Source organism: Equus caballus, chromosome 22 (assembly GCF_041296265.1).
Source record: "Equus caballus isolate H_3958 breed thoroughbred chromosome 22, TB-T2T, whole genome shotgun sequence".
Classification (NCBI taxonomy): Eukaryota; Metazoa; Chordata; class Mammalia; order Perissodactyla; family Equidae; genus Equus; species Equus caballus.
In genome coordinates this window covers 40883268-40903648 of record NC_091705.1, presented here as the reverse complement: position 1 = coordinate 40903648, position 20381 = coordinate 40883268, and the positions used below count along the sequence as shown (strand labels likewise).

Below are 20381 nucleotides of genomic sequence, written 5' to 3'. Positions count from 1 at the left end.
CCCTTTCACATAAATACATGATTTTCACTTTTTTTTGTGTGGAAGATTAGCCCTGAGCTAACATCTGCTGCCAATCCTCCTCTTTTTGCTGAGAAAGACTGGCCCTGAGCTAACATCCATGCCCATCTTCCTCTACTTTATATGTGGGACGCCTACCACAGCATGGCTGTGGCACCCGGGATCCGAACCGGCAAACCCTGGGCCACCAAAGCGGAACGTGCGAACTTAACTGCTGCACCACCTGGCTGGCCCCATGATTTTTCACTTTTTTACAGTAATAACAAACCAAGGAAATATACAAGATGGTGATGCTGGAAACCTTGAGGGTTGCCTGCCGGAAATGGAGAGTCCACTTCCTTTAAGAAATAGATGAAGAGTTACAACTCGGCTTTGTCGCCTTTCTTTGACCCTTAATGTTTGAATACAAGTCTGATAACTCGCTGTGTTTTCTTTGCCAGGATTTCTTTATTTCCATATCGGCATTAGTAATAATGAGCCATTAACTATGGTTTGGTAAGAAATTGAAAAGGCTTACAGTGTGTGTATGTTAGTATTTTAATAATTTCATTGCTTTAGAATTATTGCTTGTAGCTCTTTAGGAAACTCTTCAGCGACTGCATTTTAGCTGGGGAACTTCTATTGTCACAAACCTGTTTTCTACATCTTTCTTCCCAGAGTGCCCTCCTTTTCAACTTTGAAAGGATTTTTTTCCTGATTATGAATGTAATGTGTATTCAAGGTAGAAAATAATGGGAAACATATTAAGAAAGAATTGAAGGCACTAACAATTTTACTACCCAGTGTAAACATTGTAGCCACTTTGAATAGGCGTCCTTCTAATCTCTTCTCCTGTGCTTATGTATGAATGTTTTCCACTCCAGTTATACGGTTGGGGTTGAATTGGGCATACTTTTTATATGCTGTATTTCTTTTTGTATTTTATATCTCCACCTAGCTGCCGCCCTCCCTATCTACATAGACACGTGCATACACAGTCATGCATATACATACACGCTGTGCATATTTGGATTTTTGTCTTTACAAACTACAACAGCAAAACTTGTTCCTTGCAATAAACTGTTTACAGAATTATACAAAAAGCACGTCAGTAGTCTTCAGCCCTTCCTATCCTAACCCCACCCAAGGTAAGTAATATTAATTGTCCCTGTGTTCATACCAACATACATAGATTCCAAAGACAGCACGGACAGGGCTTTTTTCCTATTTTTGTAGTAGATGTGTCACACTATGTCCATTTCTCTGCAACTTGCTCTTATCCCGTTTATTAACAGTGCTGTGGGGCAGTACGGCTATCCCTAACTTTTTAAGCAAAAAGTAGTAGTATGAATATGCCAAGCTTTATCAACCATCACCCTATTCATGCATATTTAGGTTGCTTTTGTGTTTGTTTACCATGACAGACTGCCGCAGTCAACGTCTTACATAATTCCTCATATTCGGCTGTGCTTTCGGCATTTCAACGTTTCCATAGTTTGTACTTGCATAGACTCAGATCACTTTTTCAAAATGGTAGCCTCATCTTTGGTGGGGGCTCCAACTCTTGCCATTCCTGGGTATTATCAATCTTTGAAGTTTTGTCAATCTGATGAGTGAAATGATTTATCTGCTCTTTGTGCGTTTCCCTAGGTGGTGTTTTGATCTGCATCTCTGTGGCATCTCTGCATAGACTTGTTGATCATTTGCATTGTTCTCGTCTATGAACCTTTAACTCATACTCCCTTATTTTTCTCCTTGGGTTGTTGGGAACTTGGGGATATGAACGCCATGTCTGTCACCTGTTGCTGAGTTTCCTCCCTTCCTGTCATTTGTCTTTTCACTTTCCTTGTGGTGCTTTACCACGTGAAAACAACTCTTTTTATGCAGTCGGTTTCTTCTGTTGCTTCATTTGTAGCTCCTGTGTTTTCTAGGGAAGTCCCCTCTTCCCCTGAGATAGGTTTTTTTCTTTAATATTTTTATTGTTTGTTTCTTTTTAGTTAGCGTCTTACTGCAGCAAGAATTCATATTTACATATGTGTGATACCAGAGTTTGCCTGCCCACATAGACCAGGGCCATTTGTTACATAACATATTATTTTCCTCCAAACTGAAATCCTAATTTCACCTTTAGATGAAGTTCCCAAATATACTTGGATCGATTTCTGGAATCTCTGTTTTGTCCCACTGATCTTTCTAGCTTCTCTGGTTTGCCAGCATCACATATTTTATTATATTAGCATTAAGCTAAGCTTTTGTATCCTTTAGACTTACAAAGTTTCCCCCAGCTATTCTTTTCCAAAATTTTCTTAGCAATTCTTAGATATTCATTTTTCCAAATGAACTGTCATGTTATCCTCCTCCAAAAAGAAAATCTTTTGAGGATTTTGATTAAAATTGCATCAATGTGATATATGAACTTATAAAAAGAATGTTTTTTTAAAACTGTTAAACCTTCCACCCAAAAACCTTTATTCAAATCCTGTTGTAAACATTATTTGATAAAATTATATAGTTTTCTTCATATATAATCTATTCTTATTATATAAGGCCTATATTTTATGATGTAATTTTATTGTAATTATAAATAAGATTTTTTCCATTTTAAAACAGTTATTTGTTGCAATCACAAAGAATAGCTCTATTTGTATATTTGTGTATATTGGACTACCTTAGTGAAAAATTCTTGTTAATTGACAATAAGTGTATATTAGAAACTCTTGGTCTCTGATGAACTTGATTTATGCTGGTTATGATACAGCCGTCTCATTGCCAGGTTGTTTTCTCTCTTCCCCTGCAGTATTTATACTCTTAGTTTGTTTTCTTGTCCAACTGCATTAGCTGGAGCCTGCAAACGATGGTTGATCCAGCTGCATCCTCATTGCATCTCTGATGTTAATTTGAATGACTTTAGAATTTCCCAAGTTCATGTGATGTGCACTGCTCCTTTGAGGGGTGGTTTTTATAGTTCTTAGGTCATTTTCTTCTCCTCTAGTTTTTACTTAGAGTTTTTATCTGAGTGGGTTGCTGAATTTTATCAAGTATCTTTCGACGTTAACTATTTGGGTTTTGCACCTCACCATGCTGATGTGGTGAATTAGGGTAGGACATAGCCTGGCACTGAATCACCCTGCGTTCCGGAAGCAAACCTTCTTGGTCGTGTGGATAATTCTTCGAATACTTTGCTGGATCTCATTTACTAGTAATTTATTTGACATTTTTACACCTATCTGCATAAGTGCAATTGATCTCTAGTTTTTTTTGTGCTCTGTCTGATTTTTGCCTCTTTGTTCATTTTAGGTTATACTACTCTGAAAGTAAATTGGGGCTCTTTCCTTCTTTTTCAGAGACCAGCAATAATTTGAGTATCTCAGGAAGTATCTGTTTATTATCTGGGCTGATGAACATCTTTAACAAACTTTCCAATTTTTTCTGTAATTCCCAGTCTGTTCATCTTTTAGATCTCATTTGGATCAATTTTGGTAATTTATATTTTACAAAAGAAAAAAATCATTCATTTCCCTCTAAATTTTCAAATCTGTAACCCTATAATGCTATTTAACATTCTCCTAATATTATTTTAAAATCTTTGGCGTTTTCTTAGTAGTAATTAGTGATACTAATTAGTAATTAGTAATTTTCTTATTACTGTTGGTTTTTGGGGGGGGGTTGTATTTTCAGTCTTCTTCTTAGGTAGTTTGCTAAGAGTTTATCTTTGTTATCATTTGCATAAAAATAAAAGTAAAGCTTTTCCTTTTATTTATTCCTCCTCTACCCCCTTCCATTTTATTCATTTCAGCTTTTGTCTTTCATCTTTATTCTTTCCCCTGCTTTTCTTTCTGTTTATCTTGTGATTCTGATTTCCTGTGTTTACTTATTTTCAGCCTTTAATAATAAATGAATGTAATGCATCTATTTTCCATTCTAAGCTCACCTATGTTAAAAGATAACTTTTTTTTGCTGGATAAGATTCGCCCTGAACTAACATCTGTTGCCAATCCTCCTCTCTCTTTTTTTCTCCCCAAAGCCCCAGTACATAGTTGTATATTCTAGTTGTGAGTCCTTCTAGTTTTTCTGTGCGAGCCACCACCACAGCATGGCTACTATAGACGAGGGGTGTGGTTCCATGCCCGAGAACCAAACCCAGGCTGCCAAAGGAGAGCATGCCAAACCTTAACCACTGGACCATCAGAGCTGGCTCAAAATAGAATTTTTTAAAAAGTTAAAACTGTGACTGTCCTACAAATGTAAAATGAACATGTGTTAGAGATTTTATTTAACTCATTATGTAATGAGGATCAGTAAGATGTTACTACAGGTTTGAGGAGAATTCAACGAATGCATACTTACACAGGCAATCAGGAATGCTGAAATGAATTTACAGACATGCAAAACGGGTCAGTATCTCCAGGGCAATAATCAGTTACATTCCACCAGATGAAGTCTGTTTGCATTCCTGTGGACAAGCTATTTGCGTTATTATATGTTTCCATAACTCACAAAGTTGTAAAATATCTCAAAAACAATGAAAGGCACTCACTCCTCTAGAATCAGATAACCCAGAGCTGGGAACTGCCAGGACACTCAGGATTCTTTTTTGCCTATTTCAGAGTCTTTCAAACATTTTCATGACATCCATATTCCTATAGATTTTTATATAAAATGTGCTTCTTTGATAAATTTCTACATGCTTTGTTATTTCAGGTTTATGGTTATTTCAGGTTTCAGGTTACAGTGGGTGGGTTGGTTTGGTGGGTGGGAAGATAGAATCTGAGGGTTATATAAAGTTATATATACGTTTCTTATTTTTCAAGTAGTTACAATTTGTGAAACTAATTTTGATTTTTGGTTTCTGATATTCATGGGTTTTGGTCTGAGAATGTGACCTGTAAAATAATACGCTTTTTATAATTTATTAGTTTTCTTCATGGCATGTACCTGACCAGTTTTTGAAATGCCTGATGGATATCTATGAATCGAGCATGTTGACTTTGTTACTCCCTTCTTTGAAACCTCTCGTAGTTTTTGTCTACTTGATAAACTTTGAAAGAAGTATTTTTAAACCTCTCACTATCATTGTGCCTTTTTATCAAGCTTTTCTTAAATTACTAGGGTGTTTTGTTCAATTATATTTTGCCATATGTTGTTTGATGAATATAAGTTTGTGGCTATTATATGTTCTTTGTCAGTTTTACATTTTATACACCTGTTCTTTCCATTTAATAGCTTTTGACCTTAAATTACCCTTTGTCTCATAACAATGTTCTATGTCCTATTTTAAATTTTATTACATTTGCCTGGTTTATCTTTGCTTACTCTGTTGCTTAATGTCTTTCTTTACCAGCTTCTCTGTCTTTGGTAGAAGAATTCAAATGTGTGCATTTATCATAATAACAAATACTTAGTATTAGGTGCTTCTGTCTTAATATTTGCCACTTATTAAACTTTGTGACTTTCTCCTTTTCCAACTTTTCCCTTTGCTCTCGAAAGTTCTTCTGTATGTCTCCATTCTGCTAATCGTTACTCTCCAGATTTAACAATTACTTTTACATTTCTCTATTGCTACATCAAATAGAAATATTAACTGTGCCCCAACCTTCCGTTAAATCTCCCCCCACGTAAGAGGACGACTTGGACCTCATCTCTTTCTACACCCCTCCCTCCCCAAATCCTGAGTTTTGCAGAGAGAGCTCACGAGTTTATTTCCAGGCTTTTGTGATCTTTTGCCCTATATTATGTCTCGTACTTTATAATTCCCAAATTACCATCACCCATTTAGACTGAACCCAAGATTACAACATTCATCGTTTACCATAATCTCTTATACGCTTCTTCTTCCCCTATTTCACATCTTTACTCTGATTTTATCTTTATTCAGTTAGAGTAATTTCTTGCGTATACTCCTCAGAAAGGGTACAGTAGTATTTCTTTTCTCTTGGCAGATCAGTGATACCTTTGAACATAGGATTCTTTTCTCTTCAGGAATCTTTAAATTCTATTCTAGTGGAGATAGACTGATCTGATCCAATTCTTGGATGCCCTAGATCCAGTGACCAGCAAAGTTGAGACCAAATGGCAGTGTTACCAGGAAAAAAATTGGGGAGGTCTCTCGCCTCGGCCAATCAGTTGAGAGAATCAGTCCCTGAAGCTTCCAGAATAGAGGGAGGGACTTAAAAATAGAAAACATTATTAATCTTGAAAATTTTTTGTTGTTCATTTCATCTAATTCTCGGCAACAAAATTATGGTTATGTAAATTGAAATTTACATTTTTTAATTCCCTATGACCATAGGGCTCCAAGATTTAAACATTTCTTCTGCATCAAATTATCGTTAGAAATAAATTTTTAATTTTGTAGATAATGTAAATATATTACACATTTTGATAAATAATTATTAAATATAAGCAAAATTTTACTGTTAATGTATATCTTAATGAGATAGGCCTAATTTTTAATCAGCTTACATATCCTTGATTAATATCACTTAAAAAAAGTTTTTTTTTTACCAACTGCTAGAATGACATACAGGTAATTTTCAGTTATATTCCCAATTTTCTTTTTTATTGATATAAACTTTGAGAGGTCTCATTCACATAGAAAAGACTGTTGACCTTAAAAATAAAACAGCCAGTTATTTTACCAGCAAAATGAGTTTATTCCAGGAAAAAACAAAGAATTGCAAGTTAGGGCCTGCATGCTGTGGCAAAAGCCATAGGCAAGTCCAGCGATCAAAGTGAAAGATGCTATTTTATAGGGAAAAGGAAGAAATTGCAAGAGGTTGTTTTGAACAAAAGTCCATTGGAGAAAAGCAAGAGTGCCTCATGGTGATGGTTTCTCACTGGCTGAGTTGCTGGGGTAGTCGATTTCTGTTTGGGATACAACGTACATTTCTTCCTGTAATTGATGTTTCTTTCTTGTTGAAACTTCTTTCTGTTGGGGTTTGCAAATGACTATCTTTGCTGTGATTGACCTCCCATGGTACTCCCTGGGAGCTCCTCCTTCTGGCCACCTCACTCCTTTTTTTTTTTTAACTGTTGCCAATCTTTTTTTTTTTTCCTTAAAGATTGGCATCTGAGCTAACTGCTGCCAAGCTTTTTTTTTTTTTTTTCTGCTTTATCTCCCCCAAATCCCCCCTGGTCCATAGTTGTATATCTTAGTTGCAGGTCCTTCTAGTTGTAGCATATGGGACTCTGCCTCAGCATGGCCTGACGAGCGGTGCCATGTCCATGCCCAGGATCCAAACCGGCGAAACCCTGGGCTGCCGCAGCGGAGCACGTGAACTTAACCACTCGGCCACAGAGCGCGGCCCCTCTTGACTCCATTTTAAATGAGGTTTCCCTTTATTAATTTTTACAAGGATATAGAAGTGGACATTTTATTGTTACAGCAACGCTTCTCCATTATTTCAATTCCTTCTGAATTACATGCCAGAAAAATCACATAGTGATCAATCATAATTAATTGGGTCAATTTTCTTAAAAGCAAAGAACTACAGTCCACCTGAGATTTCTTTCCCAGTCATGGAGCATTTACCTTTTTAACACTGAAACCACCATTTCCAACATTCTGTCCTTTTGTGCGTGCGTCCCAGAGATTTTACAGTTCCATGCACTGATTTAGTATGGATTATTTAAAGTGAGCTACCTTCTGGATGTGTTCTTAGAGGATCAATTTTAGGAAAAAGTACACATGAAAGTTGAGGGTCTGGATTTCCTTAATCATGCCCATGCACCTCTTGAAAAATCTTTGTATATTCCCAAAATACAAGAACCTCAGTTGAAGACCCTTGCCCCGGAGCAGAGTTCAGCTGACTTTATGTGTAAAGGGCCGGATAGTAAATATTTGCAGCTCTGCGGGCCACATGGTCTTTGTTGCAACTACTCAACTCTGCTACTGTAGCGTGAAAGTAGTCACAGACATGTAAAGGAGTGGGTGTGTCTGTGTTCCAAGAAAACTTTGCTTATGGGCATCGAAATCTGAATTTCATGTAATTTTCATGTGTCACAAAATACTATTTTTTTTTTCAACCTTTTAAAAAATGTAAAAACTCGGGGCTGGCCCCGTGGCCCAGTGGTTAAGTTCGCGCACTCTGCTGCAGGCGGCCCAGTGTTTCGTCGGTTTGAATCCTGGGTGCGGACATGGCACCACTCATTGAGCCATGCTGAGGCAGCGTCCCACATGCCACAACTAGAAGGACCCACAACTAAGAATATACAACTATGTAGCGGGGGGCTTTGGGGAGAAAAAGGAAAAAAATAAAATCTTTAAAAAAAAAATGTAAAAGCTCTTCCTACCTCACGGACCACACAAAAACAGACGTTGGGCCCCAGTTTGCCAACCCTTGCCCCAGGCCCTGCCCTGGCCCCTAAGATTAGGAGTTAACATTAACACGAAAATTTAAATGAGTCTCAAGAAGGGGAGGTCAGTAAATGTGCTTCTCAGTAAATCTGCTTCAGTGTTTAGCTCTCAGTGGGGAGGGGTGGTACTTCCTGCATTTGGGAATCATCCTACCTGAAGAAGGGAGGAATCGCACTGCTTCACTGAAGGATGAAGGATGATTCAAGCCAAGATGCCACAGACCACAGGGAGCTCCCGGAGCGGGGCACCTCAGGCAGCCAGGCCTCATCTTCCCTTTAGGATGGATTGTTGTCCCAGAAAGATGTTCTCCTCACCAAGCTGGATGGAAAAACAACCCAGTGTTTGTGACAAAGACCAAGCCATTGGCTTCAACCTTACCAACTGTCATTGGAAATCAAAAAGAAAATAATCTACCTATCCATTCTCCGTTATTTTAGGATGTACTTTTTAAAAACTGCATTTTTGCAAATAGAGCAAAACATTCTCTGCTCCAAAATATGACAAGTCAATTAAAATAATAGATTGCATAATGGCTTTCCATATAGTGTAGCTACTAAATGATGTTATCTATAATTCTCATTTCATATTTGCTGAGTTCCATTTTTGTTACTGTAGTTCTCATTTACAGTTCACCTTTTTTTAAGTTGGCACTTTTTACAGTAAAGCCCAACTCCTTTTCAACCAACTCAACTATAGCCAGATTAATTCTGTAACTGAAGTAGCTTTGTGGTTGAGCAGGGGTGGTTTTGTTTTTATTTTTGTTTGGTGAGGAAGATTGGCCCTGAGCTAAGATCTGTGCCAGCCTTCCTCTATTTGGTATCTGAGGTGCCGCCACAGCATGGCTTGATGAGCAGTGTTTAGGTCCACCCCTGGGATCCAAACCAGCGAACCCCAGGCCGCCAAAGCTCAGCGCTCCAACTCAACCACTACGCCACTGGGCCAGCCCAGGTTGGGCCCATATTTTACAACATGAAAATCTGAACGTGAATTTGAAGTGGAGCCAAGAGTCCTTAGATTCTAGTACCTGCTATCTCATTAACTCCTTTCAAGGGCTCCGGCTCTTTACAATCTCTCTGGAACTAAGAATCCTCAGGTAAGATGAGGATGTTGGTTTAGATCAGGGTTTCTTAAACTTGCAATCACAGACACTCGGCGGTCAGGGAGCGGGTGAACAGAAGGAATCTTTGGAGATATTCTTAGGAGGGAGCGCTACAGGACGGTATCCAGATTCACCTTAATTAACTTATAGCCAAGGACTGCCAAAAGATTACTCTTCCCCAGTGTGCATCTTCCACAGTGGCTTTGGAGTGATTGCTTTAAATAACTGGCTTCAAAGTCAAGCGCAAGTATTATTACAAAGAAAGTTCAGAGACAGCACCTTGCCACACATGGCAAATAGGCAATCTCGTGTTTGAATGTGTCGTATCCTGAGCACCCTGAGAAAACAAACACAGGATTTTGATTTGCCCAAATGGTCTGCAGTGCCGACGTTAGAAGCCCTGACGTAGGTCAGTGCCCAGCATGAAAGAGGCTGTTGAATATAAACAAACCTTTCTGTTTCTGCAGCGCACTTCAGCTCCTTTCCGCAGTCTCTCTATTCCATCTAGAAATTTCTTGTCTCCCACTTCCCACCCCTCTTCCTGCAGATCCCAGGAGTAAGGTACCGTCCTCCTCCCAAAGTACAGTTAAGTCAGTGCTTTCACAGGAGCCTCGTTGTATTGACAGTTTTCACTTATAATGAAAGGCTCATCTGTGTCCTTATTTGCTTACTGTGCATCATTCCCACTGGCAGGGAGCATGCTCCATGAGGACAGGAACTCTGTCCACCATTAGACCCCAATATGTAGCGAAGTACCTGGCACACAGTAGGTGCATAATAAATATTTACTAAATAAATGGCAATAATGATTTTCCAAGATAACAGCTAACATTTAGTGACTCATGATGAGCCAACACAGTGCTAGATACTCTGCGTATTATCATTAAATAATAATCTCGTGCTCCTCCTGATGACCCCTGAGGGACGTCCTATCATCACCCACATCGTGCTGAGAAGGATGTGTTCCCAACTTGCCTGGTATAGGAGTGACCTAGAAAACTTGTAAAAATGCCCACAGCCACAGCCCAGCTCTGGAAATTCTGATATAGTGCATTGGGGTGGGGGCCTGAGAACCTGTATTTTAAATCTAGCACCTTTGGGGATTTTTCTGATCCAGGCAATATGGGAAATACTTGGGTAGAGAACCAGAGTCTTAGGGAAGCTCGGAGACCTGCCCAAGGTCACAGGGCTGTTAACTGGAAGAGGCAGAAAGGTAGAGCCAGCGCTGAAATCATCTGCCCTTCTTCTAATCGGCCTGTTTCGGCTGGTCACGACCTTTACCCAACCTTCTGAATCAGGGCTTGTTTGCAGGAGTCCACTTCGCCTGACTCCCACCCACCCACGCGTCTCCAGACTGTCAACATGGCGGTGGCAGGGTTGGGTGAACCTTCCTAGTATGGGAATGGTGGCCCCATTTTGTTGTGCCTTAGTTTACAATGATAATTTTGGGCATTCAAAGTTAACATCTTTGCTATGAGCTTCTTATACACATCCAAATATTTCAATTTTGGGTTCAACACAATTCTGCTGTGCTTGATCCAAGGGAGCCGGTCTGAGCTGGCTGGGGTCTAGGTTCACATGGGCTCTCCTGAGGACACCAAGAATTCAAGGGTTGGGTCCTGGAACACAGCCCGCTATAGATCCTAGCTACTTCTGCTTTTTTTGTTAAAATTTGACCTTTCCTTGTGTTGTCTTCAGAAGAATTCTCCTCTGAGCAATAAAAACAGAATGCTTGCAGCTGAAATTTCTCTTTGATTCATTGGCCAGCATTGGGTCTTCAGGAAAGATTTCAGTTAAGGATCTCAGATAAAATCTGCAATCGTTTTTCTCCTCCACCACTCCTAGTTCCTTTGTTGCTGTGATACTGACCTTTCTTGAGGTCAGAGGTTATCTGAGGTTGTCTGAGGAACTAGATTGAGCACATGGGGCTTTCCACCACAGGACTTCCTAGTCTCCAGCATGAACTGCAAGTTCAGAGAACGCAGCCTGCAGAGAGGGTGAACTCCTCCTTCAACCAACACTTCACTCCTGAAAATGCTCTTTTGCTGACCTATTGCTGCACTTTCAGTGAGATGGGGAAACAGAGGCAAGAGATGGAGGTCACGTGACTTGCCCAAGGCCACTCTGCTGGTCACTGGCCTAATTGCACTTGAGCCCCGATCCATACTTCATTACTGGCTTCATGCTTCCTTCTCCCAGTGTTGAGCATCTGGCTAGTGGGTAATGAGCAGAGGCAGAAGTCCACTTTTCATTTGGTTTGGTTTAGTTTTCTAATTTCACTTGGTGCCTATGACTTCATCCTGGTATCATGAGAGCAAAGGAGGTTCCCCCAACAAATCCCCAAACCGGAGAACACAAGCTCCAAGAAAGGTTTCAGTTTACCATTGAAATATTGGGATGCAGCAGGGTCACACTGCCAGTGTCCTGGGCTGTGGGCACTTTGCCTGCACAGTGCCCCTTCCTCCACACACAGATATATATATATATATATTTAAAATTATATGGGCCGGCCGGGTGGCACAGGGGTTACGTTCACATGTTCCCCTTCGGTGGCCTGGGGTTTGTGGGTTTGGATCCCAGACGCAGACATGGCACCACTTGGCAAGCCATGCTGTGGTAGGCGTCCCACATATAAAGTACAGGCAGATGGGCACGGATGTTAGCTCAGGGCCAGTCTTCCTCAGCAAAAAGAGGAAGATTGGCAGCAGATGTTAGCTCAGGGCTAATCTTCCTCAAAATAAAATAAAATAAAATAACATTTTACAATTGTATGGGCATAAAGATGAATATAATCCAGGCTGGAGTGCATTAAGGTTTTTTTCTTCTGATTTTAAAAGAAGTGAAAGCACTTTCACAGGCCCCGAGCATTACACCCGCTGTGCCTAATGGAGAAAGTGGCCCCCAGGGGCTGGGAGATTATAACTAAGACAGGAGGAATGTGAGAGTTTTCATTCTACAGGACAAAGAAACAGGTTGAGCAGAAAGATATTTACTTAGTTTTGTTCTGCCCTAGTTATTTTTTTGTAACATTTTATTGAGATATAATTCATACCATAAAATTCACCTTTTAAAGTATATAATTCAATAGTTTTTAGTATAGTCACACAATTGTGCAGCTATTACCAGTATCAAATTGAAGAACATTTTCATCACCCCAAGAGGAAACACTATCCCCATTAGCAGTCACTCTCCATTCCCCCCTCTTCCCAACTTCTGGTAACCACTAATCTTTCTGTCTCTGTGGGTTTGCCTATTCTGGGCATTTCACATAATTGGAATTGTTCCATCTGGGATCTTTTGTATCTGACACTTTAGCCTAATGTTTCAGGATTCATCCATGTTGTAGCATGTGTCAGTACTTCTTTCCTTTTTATGGCTGAATAATATTCCATTGTGTGGATATACTGCATTTTATTTATCCATTCACCAGTTGGTGGAAATTTGGGTTGTTTCCACTGTTTGCCCTAATTTTTAAGATATGCATATATTTAGGGTTTTAGAATTATTTGTGAATTTTTATTGTAAAACCCACTTCCTATTGAGCAGTTACTCTGTGTCACTGACGTTAATTCATTGAACATCCCCAGCAGCTCTATTCAGAAGCTATTATTACCATCACCATTTTAGGGCTGATAAGGCTAAGCAACAGAATAGGTAAGCAGCTGGCCCTGGGTTACACAGCTAGTTTATTTAATTTGACTTGAATCATATAGAGTCATGTACCACATAACAGCATTTCGGTCAAGGACGGACCGCACATATGACAGTGGTGCTATACGTACCACAGAGCCTAGGTGTGTAGCAGTCTATACCATCTAGGTTTGTGTAAGTGCACTCTTTGATGTTCACACAGTGAACATATCATAACGATGCTTCACATGCGTCGTTAAGCAATGCATGACTGCACTGATAAGATGTTGCTTTGGAGCCGGAATCCTGGGTTGGAATCCAGTAGCAAACAGGGCACATTTGTCCAGCTTTGCATGAACACAAACAAAGCAGCTGATTCTAGCCCAGTGGCCAATATGAACACGGTGGGCCCTGGCAAGGAACTGACACACTTCTCTAAGATGAGTGGAAAAGGTAGAGGTACCTGGCCAAGTGCTACTCTATTCTTTTAGCAAACTAACATTTATTGAGCACTTACTGTGTGCCAGGTACTTATTAAACATTTAACTGCTGCCTCCCACAACCAACTCTCTCGAGATTTCTTCTGGCACAATACTGGCAGCCTTAGTTCTCGGGAAACGCATCTGTCCACACACATATCACATGTACGTTTGTTTAACACACAAATGTATATTTATTTGTATTTTTAAAACATGGTTTCTTAGGATAGCCAAGATTTTTTTGCAAATTGTAAATAAAATAGTACTTTTGAGTATTCTTCCTTAAACCAATTTATCTTTTTCAAAATGCTAACTATAACATTTTTAAAGAATTTAGGACGTAGTTAAGTTTTACTGCTGGTTTTGTGGTTCTTGGCCAATGATGATAGTCATTTGTCTTGGGCTGTATTTTTTCAGTATTATCTTCCCCTGAGAGGTACCCCACTGAACTTTGAAAGTGGCGTTGGGTGTAATGTAGTTCCTAGGAAAAGGGAGACTACAGGGCGAACGTTCTGGACATCACTGGCTGTTACGACTTCATCAGTTCACAGGTAGACTCATTCTGGGTGCGTGTATGGAACTTGTAACAGGGCGCAAGGAGCTATGAGGACACTAGATTGTACGACTGAGCCACTGCCTTGAAGCAGCTTATTGTCTCAAGTGCCACTGTCGTTGTCTTGTCCTTTCCTCTATCAAAATCGTGGGTCTTGAGGGTGAGACTGATTCTAACCACTCTAACCCCTGGACGAACATGCTCAGTAAATGTTCATTGAACTCATTCATTCATTCATTCAATGAGTGTTTGTTGAGCACCTACTATGTGCCAGTACAGTTCTGGAAACTTGGGAGGCATCATGAGCAAACAGGGAGCGTGATCCTTGCCCTTGTGGAGTCTACTTCTCCCGTGGGGAACAGAACAACACACAGTACACAATCCTACAGCGTCGTAGAAGGCGATAAGTGCTGAGGAGAGAGGGCAGTTAGAACAAGGAGAGGGGTCGCAGTATTAAATAGGGTGGTCAGGGAAGGCCTCCTGGAAAAGTGAAGCTTGGAACAAAGACTGGAATGGGGGTTGGGGGGAGCCATGTGGATATCAAGACAGAGCGTTCCAGGCAGAGGGAACAGCCAGTGCAAAAACCCTAAAATAGAAATGTGCCCAGGGTGTTTGAGGTTAATGTGGCCCAGAGAAGAGTGGGCAAGGGGAAGAGGAACAGGTAGAAAATGGGGTCGAGGGCAGTATTATTCTCTATGTTTTTTGCATGTCTGCCATATTTTATAATAGTAAGTAAAACAGTAATAACAATTGCATTCATTCAGCAAATACTGATTGCCAGAAGGGCATGGTGGGGACACAAGGCAGGCAGGATCCTTGCCCTCTGGGGGGTTCACAGTCTAGTAAGGTAGACAGGCAAATAAGCATTTGTCACAGCACATAAATGCTCTAATGGGGGAGACAGCAGCACAACGAGGAAGCCATACAAGCCAGATCTGGAAGACCCAGGGGAGGCTGCTGTGGGAAGTCAACGTGACTATTAAATAGGAGCCACAGAGTTGAGAGCAGGGAACAGGAAAACGGAGGGTGAGCATTCTAAGGTGGACTGGAACAGAGGAAGGTCTGGAGGGAGAGAGGTCATTTGTATTTGGAGCATTTTTCTAGAAAAGAAAGGAAAAAAAATGGTTAGTGCTCCTTGTGGAGTGCCAGCTCCTGGGGAAGTTCTTTATTTCTGGAGGAAAAATACCACATTTATACCATGTAGATAGGACGGTCATATAGTTCATCATCCAAACTGGGACACCTTTGACAGTGGGGTGGCGCTACTGATAATTATGCTGGGAGAGCAGGAGTAAGTCAGCTTCCAACATGCCCTTCGTGACGGAAGGCCAAAGCCCAGAAGCTATAAAATAATGACTAATGCTTCTCCCTAGTGGTGGAATGCAGCAACACAACCCAAGGCAAAAATTAGAGTTTCACATCCCCTGGCTCTGTTTTCCAAGAAAAATAACAAGTCACATGCCACAAAGCTCATCAGAGTTTGGGTTCTTGACCTAATGCTTTAGATATAAATTTATTATTACTATTATTACTTTATTATTATTATTATTATTAAATAGATCTGTGAGCCTTCATCAATCTGTTTATTCTTCCCTGTGTGATTGTATTCTTATTTTCAATGTTAGTATGGCAGATGATATCTTTGTTTCCACATTGGCCCTCCTTCCCTGGCTTTATATTGATCCTCTCTTGCCCATTGGCATCATGGGTGGGTGGGTGGCTTCCCTGCCCATTGACTTTGGGCGAAGCCGTGTGACTTGCTTTGGTCAGTGGAGCACTTGTGGACCTGATGGGAAAAGGGGTTTTAAATATGTCTGTGCAATGTGGCTCATCCTCTTGTTCTCAAATGACCTGTCACGAGAAGAACAGGCCCTGCGTAGCTAAGGACCCAAGGAGAAATGAGCAGACACTTGGAGCCGACCTCAACCCAACCCACAGCCTAGAACCAAATCCAGCAGAGCCACGGCAAACTCACAGACCCATAAAAAAGAAAAGAAACACTTGTTGAGGAGAGCCACTGAGATTTTGAGGTTGTTTGTTACACAGCAAAAACTGACTCATTCCACAGGACCTATTAGTGAAATCCTCAATTGATGATTGCCTCCTGAATCACCATATCCAGTGTTCAGCCTTTATTTGAATGAATGAAATAATGCTTTCCCTACAATGCCACTTTAAAACCACTTTTAACACAAGCGTGATGAAAAAAGTATTTGTCCTTGTAAAATCTGAGTGCAAATACCACCGGTCTCTTCTTCCCATCTTTTCTTGCCTCCTTTTCCTTCCCATTTTTTTTTCTTTTTTCTTTCCTTTTTAATTTATGGTCAGTTCCCTTTTATGGGAAAGAGAAAGGAAAATCTGTCCATAGGTCTTCCCCCTCAATCTTCCTACGACCTGATGGGCGTCTTTTGTTTGGGGCATCACTTTCCCACTTGGCTCTGAGACTCAGTGCCTCCCAGGAGAAGACACGTGAAAGGAATAATGTGCTGGAGATGCCTTGGCTTTTAAGAGACTTCACAGCTTCCTCAAGAGGATTCCATTCATTTTGAGCTAGTCTGAGTTACCATGTGTCTTCAGAAAGATACGCAGAGTTGAGACTAATTGGAAGGATTGGTCTGCCGAAGGCTCAACAAGAACTTAACATTCTTTTCAGTATTAAAAGTTCCTGCAAGTTAGCAAATCAGCATTCATCTTTACAGATGAATCTTTACAGAGGGTCTTTCAACCTAATCCAGTGTAGACAGCATAGACACACCCAAGTTACCTTTAAGCAGTTAAAGACTGTCATTCAAAGACCTCTCATGCCCAGGTGGTACAGCAGGCCCATGGAGAACTGGAACAATTGGCAGTGAGGATAGTGAATGGAGTCAAAAAGAAGTGGGTTCAAATCCCAGCTCTGCATCTTCCCAGAGATACGGCCCAGACAAGTGACCTAACCTCTCTGAACCTCAGTCTCTTCTTCTCTATGATGGGAATAATAAAAGTAATAACAGTACCTACCTGCAATCTTATAAGGAAAGATTAAATAATACATATTAAGTATATAGGAGGCAGCCAACTAATGTAGCCATATATAGTGGCACATAGTAGGCAGTCGATTAATATAGGCATATATAGTGACAGCGCTAAAGATCTGCTTTCTCAGTGCATATGTCTCTTTGGTTAAGCCATCCGAAGCTCATACTTGTCAGTATTAGGGCTGCTTGATATCCAGCCCGTTCCTGTGCAGAGCGCATCTGTCATTGTGTTCACTTGAGTGGACGGCAGTATCCTACTCCCTCCCCCACTGTACAGCCTGGGGAGCATCAGCTACTCCCCCACTTCCTTGCAGCTGGAGGACAAGCACATGACCCAGGCCTGGCCAGTTAGGTGCTCCTGCCCAAGACGGAGCAAGCAGCAAAAGCCACAGGGAGGGATGAAAAATTCATTCACAGGAGCAGCATTTCAACAGAGGTGTAACAGCGTGTGATGGCTGCAGCAGTGTTTTCTGCGGGCAGTGGGGTTCAGCTTAGGGGTTTCCAGCATCAGTACCAGAGATGTCCCCCTGCAGCATCCCAAGCAGACAGTCCCAGCAGGGTACCTTGGTCATGATTACACCTGTTTGGCCTGCCTCACTTTCTGCCCATCACCTGAGCCAGACTCTCCATTCCTCCCATTGATGCTCTCAGCCCCCTTGCTGCCAATGAATTCCTGCTCCGGTTCAGTGGGCCAGAGTCAGTTTCTGTTGCTTGTAATCAACGAGCTCTAATTGATACACCCCCAAAGAAGAAAGCTCTGATTGGATCTCTTGTCACCAACCATTACCAAGGACTCCTACTGGGCAGAATTTGAGGCCATACTAACGTAGAATCATTGCTTTACACTCAGTCCTTGCACTTATCTAAAAATCCTGCTCAGATGTCTTCACTCTAACAGTGCAAACCTTGGCACCTCTATGCAGAAAGACACCTCCACCACCACCAGGGGACTGTCCCTCCTGAGAGCTGGATGGGCACCCGTGCTCCAGGGCTGCCCTTTGATTTCATCATAGAGGGGAACTTTTTAAAGTAAAAATGTCCCAACAATTTGTTTTGTAAAAAGTTTCAATCATAGAGCAAAGTCGAAAATTTTTTCTAGTAAACACCCATATTCTTTCCATGAAGATTCTGTCATCAACATGTTACAATTTCTGCTTTATCATCTATCTGTCCAGGACAGTACATTTTTATTTGAAAAGGTAATACATGCACAGAGTGAAAAACTTGGAACATTTCAATGTGGTCTATAATGAGAAATTATTCTCCTTCCCACACTGGATTCTCGCCTCTCCCCCCAAAAGCAATCACATGCTTACACAACTTAGATGTATAGTTTTTGTTTCTACTTTTTCTTTGATTATTTTTATTGGGTGCTTACACCACATATTGTCTTGTAGCTTGCCTTTCTTTTTTCTTTCATTTCACAACGTATCTTTCATTCAGGATTCAGGCAGTAAAAGTTTGTTAAACACCTACTTTGTATCAGGGACTTTTTCTACACCTTGAATGGGTGGATGGTTTCACTCCACCCTCTCTGGGCTGAAGATTCAGAAATTATTCCATACAATTCATGTGAAACTAGTTCATTCTTTTTTTCTTTTTTTTTTTTTTTAGAGTTTTTTTTTTATTTTTCCTTTTTCTCCCCCAATCCCCCCGGTACATATTTGTATATTTTAGTTGTGGGTCCTTCTAGTTGTGGCATGTGGGACGCCGCCTCAACGTGGCCTGATAAGCAGTGCCATGTCTGCACCCTGGATTCAAACCAGCGAAACCCTGGGCTGCCAAAGCAGAGTGCGTGAACTTAACCACTCGGCCACGGGGCCGGCTCCTGAAACTAGTTCATTCTTAAAGGGACTTTTAAACCAGGGCTTCGATGCCTCTAAGACCCAGGGGCTAATAAAAATGTATGAGGAGCCGGCTCCGTGGCCAAGTGGTTAAGTTCATACGCTCCGCTGCAGCGGCCCAGGGTTTGGATCCTGGGCGCGGACATGGCACCGCTTGTCAGGCCACGTTGAGGCGGCGTCCCACATCCCACAACTAGAAGGACCTGCAACTAAGATATACAACTGTGTACGGGGGTGGGTTGGGGAGATAAAGCAGAAAAAAAAAATATATATGAAAGTATCCGCAGGCAAAACACTAACAGCTTGAGCACCAGGCGTGCAGGAGATGAGAAGCTGGAACTAAAGTTTATCAGTGCTGGGAATGCTCGGGTATTTTCTCGGCCGTCAATGAGCCTCAGATACTCCACGTTGATCTGTTTGTTTGGTTTTCTTTTTTCTGTTCTGCGCCTCACCCTCTCTTCTGCATCTTTTGCTTACCTCATGGCTTCTGCTTATTTAGGGGTTTCGCTTCCTCCTGACTGCAGGTGAGGGCAGGCCCTCTCTGGCCTTTCTCTACAGCTTGACCATCTAGTGTCAGCACTTTTGGTTACAAGTAACAGAAAACACAGTAAACCTAGCAGAAGTAAAAGGATGACTTTCTGGATGGAGACTAGGTAGTTTCCAGAATCTAAGAAAGAAACACCAGGGTCAGCACTGCTTCAGGGACCTCGGGACCTAACCCAGGAAGGTCGTCTTGTGTGGCCTTTTTCATGAGTATTCTCATCGCTGCTGGCCTTTGCTTGGCTTTATTCTTTCCCCCTGCCAGTGGGTTTTCTGTACACGGCAGAAGGATGCGGTCACAGGCAACTCCAGCTTAACATCATCCCAATTCAGCAAACCCGGAGAGCAGTCCTTCTCTCTCTTGCTTTGGTATAAAAATACCCCATGGGTTCTTCTCCACTGAGGCGCACGCCCAGTGCTAGAGCAGCTCTGTGGTCAGGGGGATATGGAGAGCTGGGACGAGCCCATCCTGGCCAGTAGCCCACTCCTCTGCCCAGCCATGGCTTTCCATACAGGCAGCCCCACTTGAACTACAGTCATGTATCGCTTAATGACGGGAACACATTCTGAGAAATGCGTCATTAGGCTATTTTGTCATTGTACGAACATCATAGAGTGTATTTACACAAACCTAGATGGTATAGCCTACTACACACCTAGGCTACATGGTACTAATCTTATGGGACCACCGTGGTATAGGGGTCTGTCCATGACTGAAATGTCGTTATGCAGCACATGACTATAGACCCCCAAAGGAAGGAGGGTGGCATAGTTAGACAAAACCATAAATGTTCATTGTCAAGGCCCTGAGCCTCAGCTCCCTCTGCCACCTTCTTCTCTTAGCATTTCCTAGATTTTCCTTGGGG

At 41.5% G+C, this 20381-nt stretch overlaps 1 protein-coding gene across 3 annotated transcripts in view; it reads left to right on the top strand.

The window, feature by feature from the left end:
- Positions 1 to 20381, top strand: part of ZFP64 (ZFP64 zinc finger protein) — a 99638-nt gene that overhangs the window by 30248 nt on the left and 49009 nt on the right. The window lies entirely within an intron of this gene.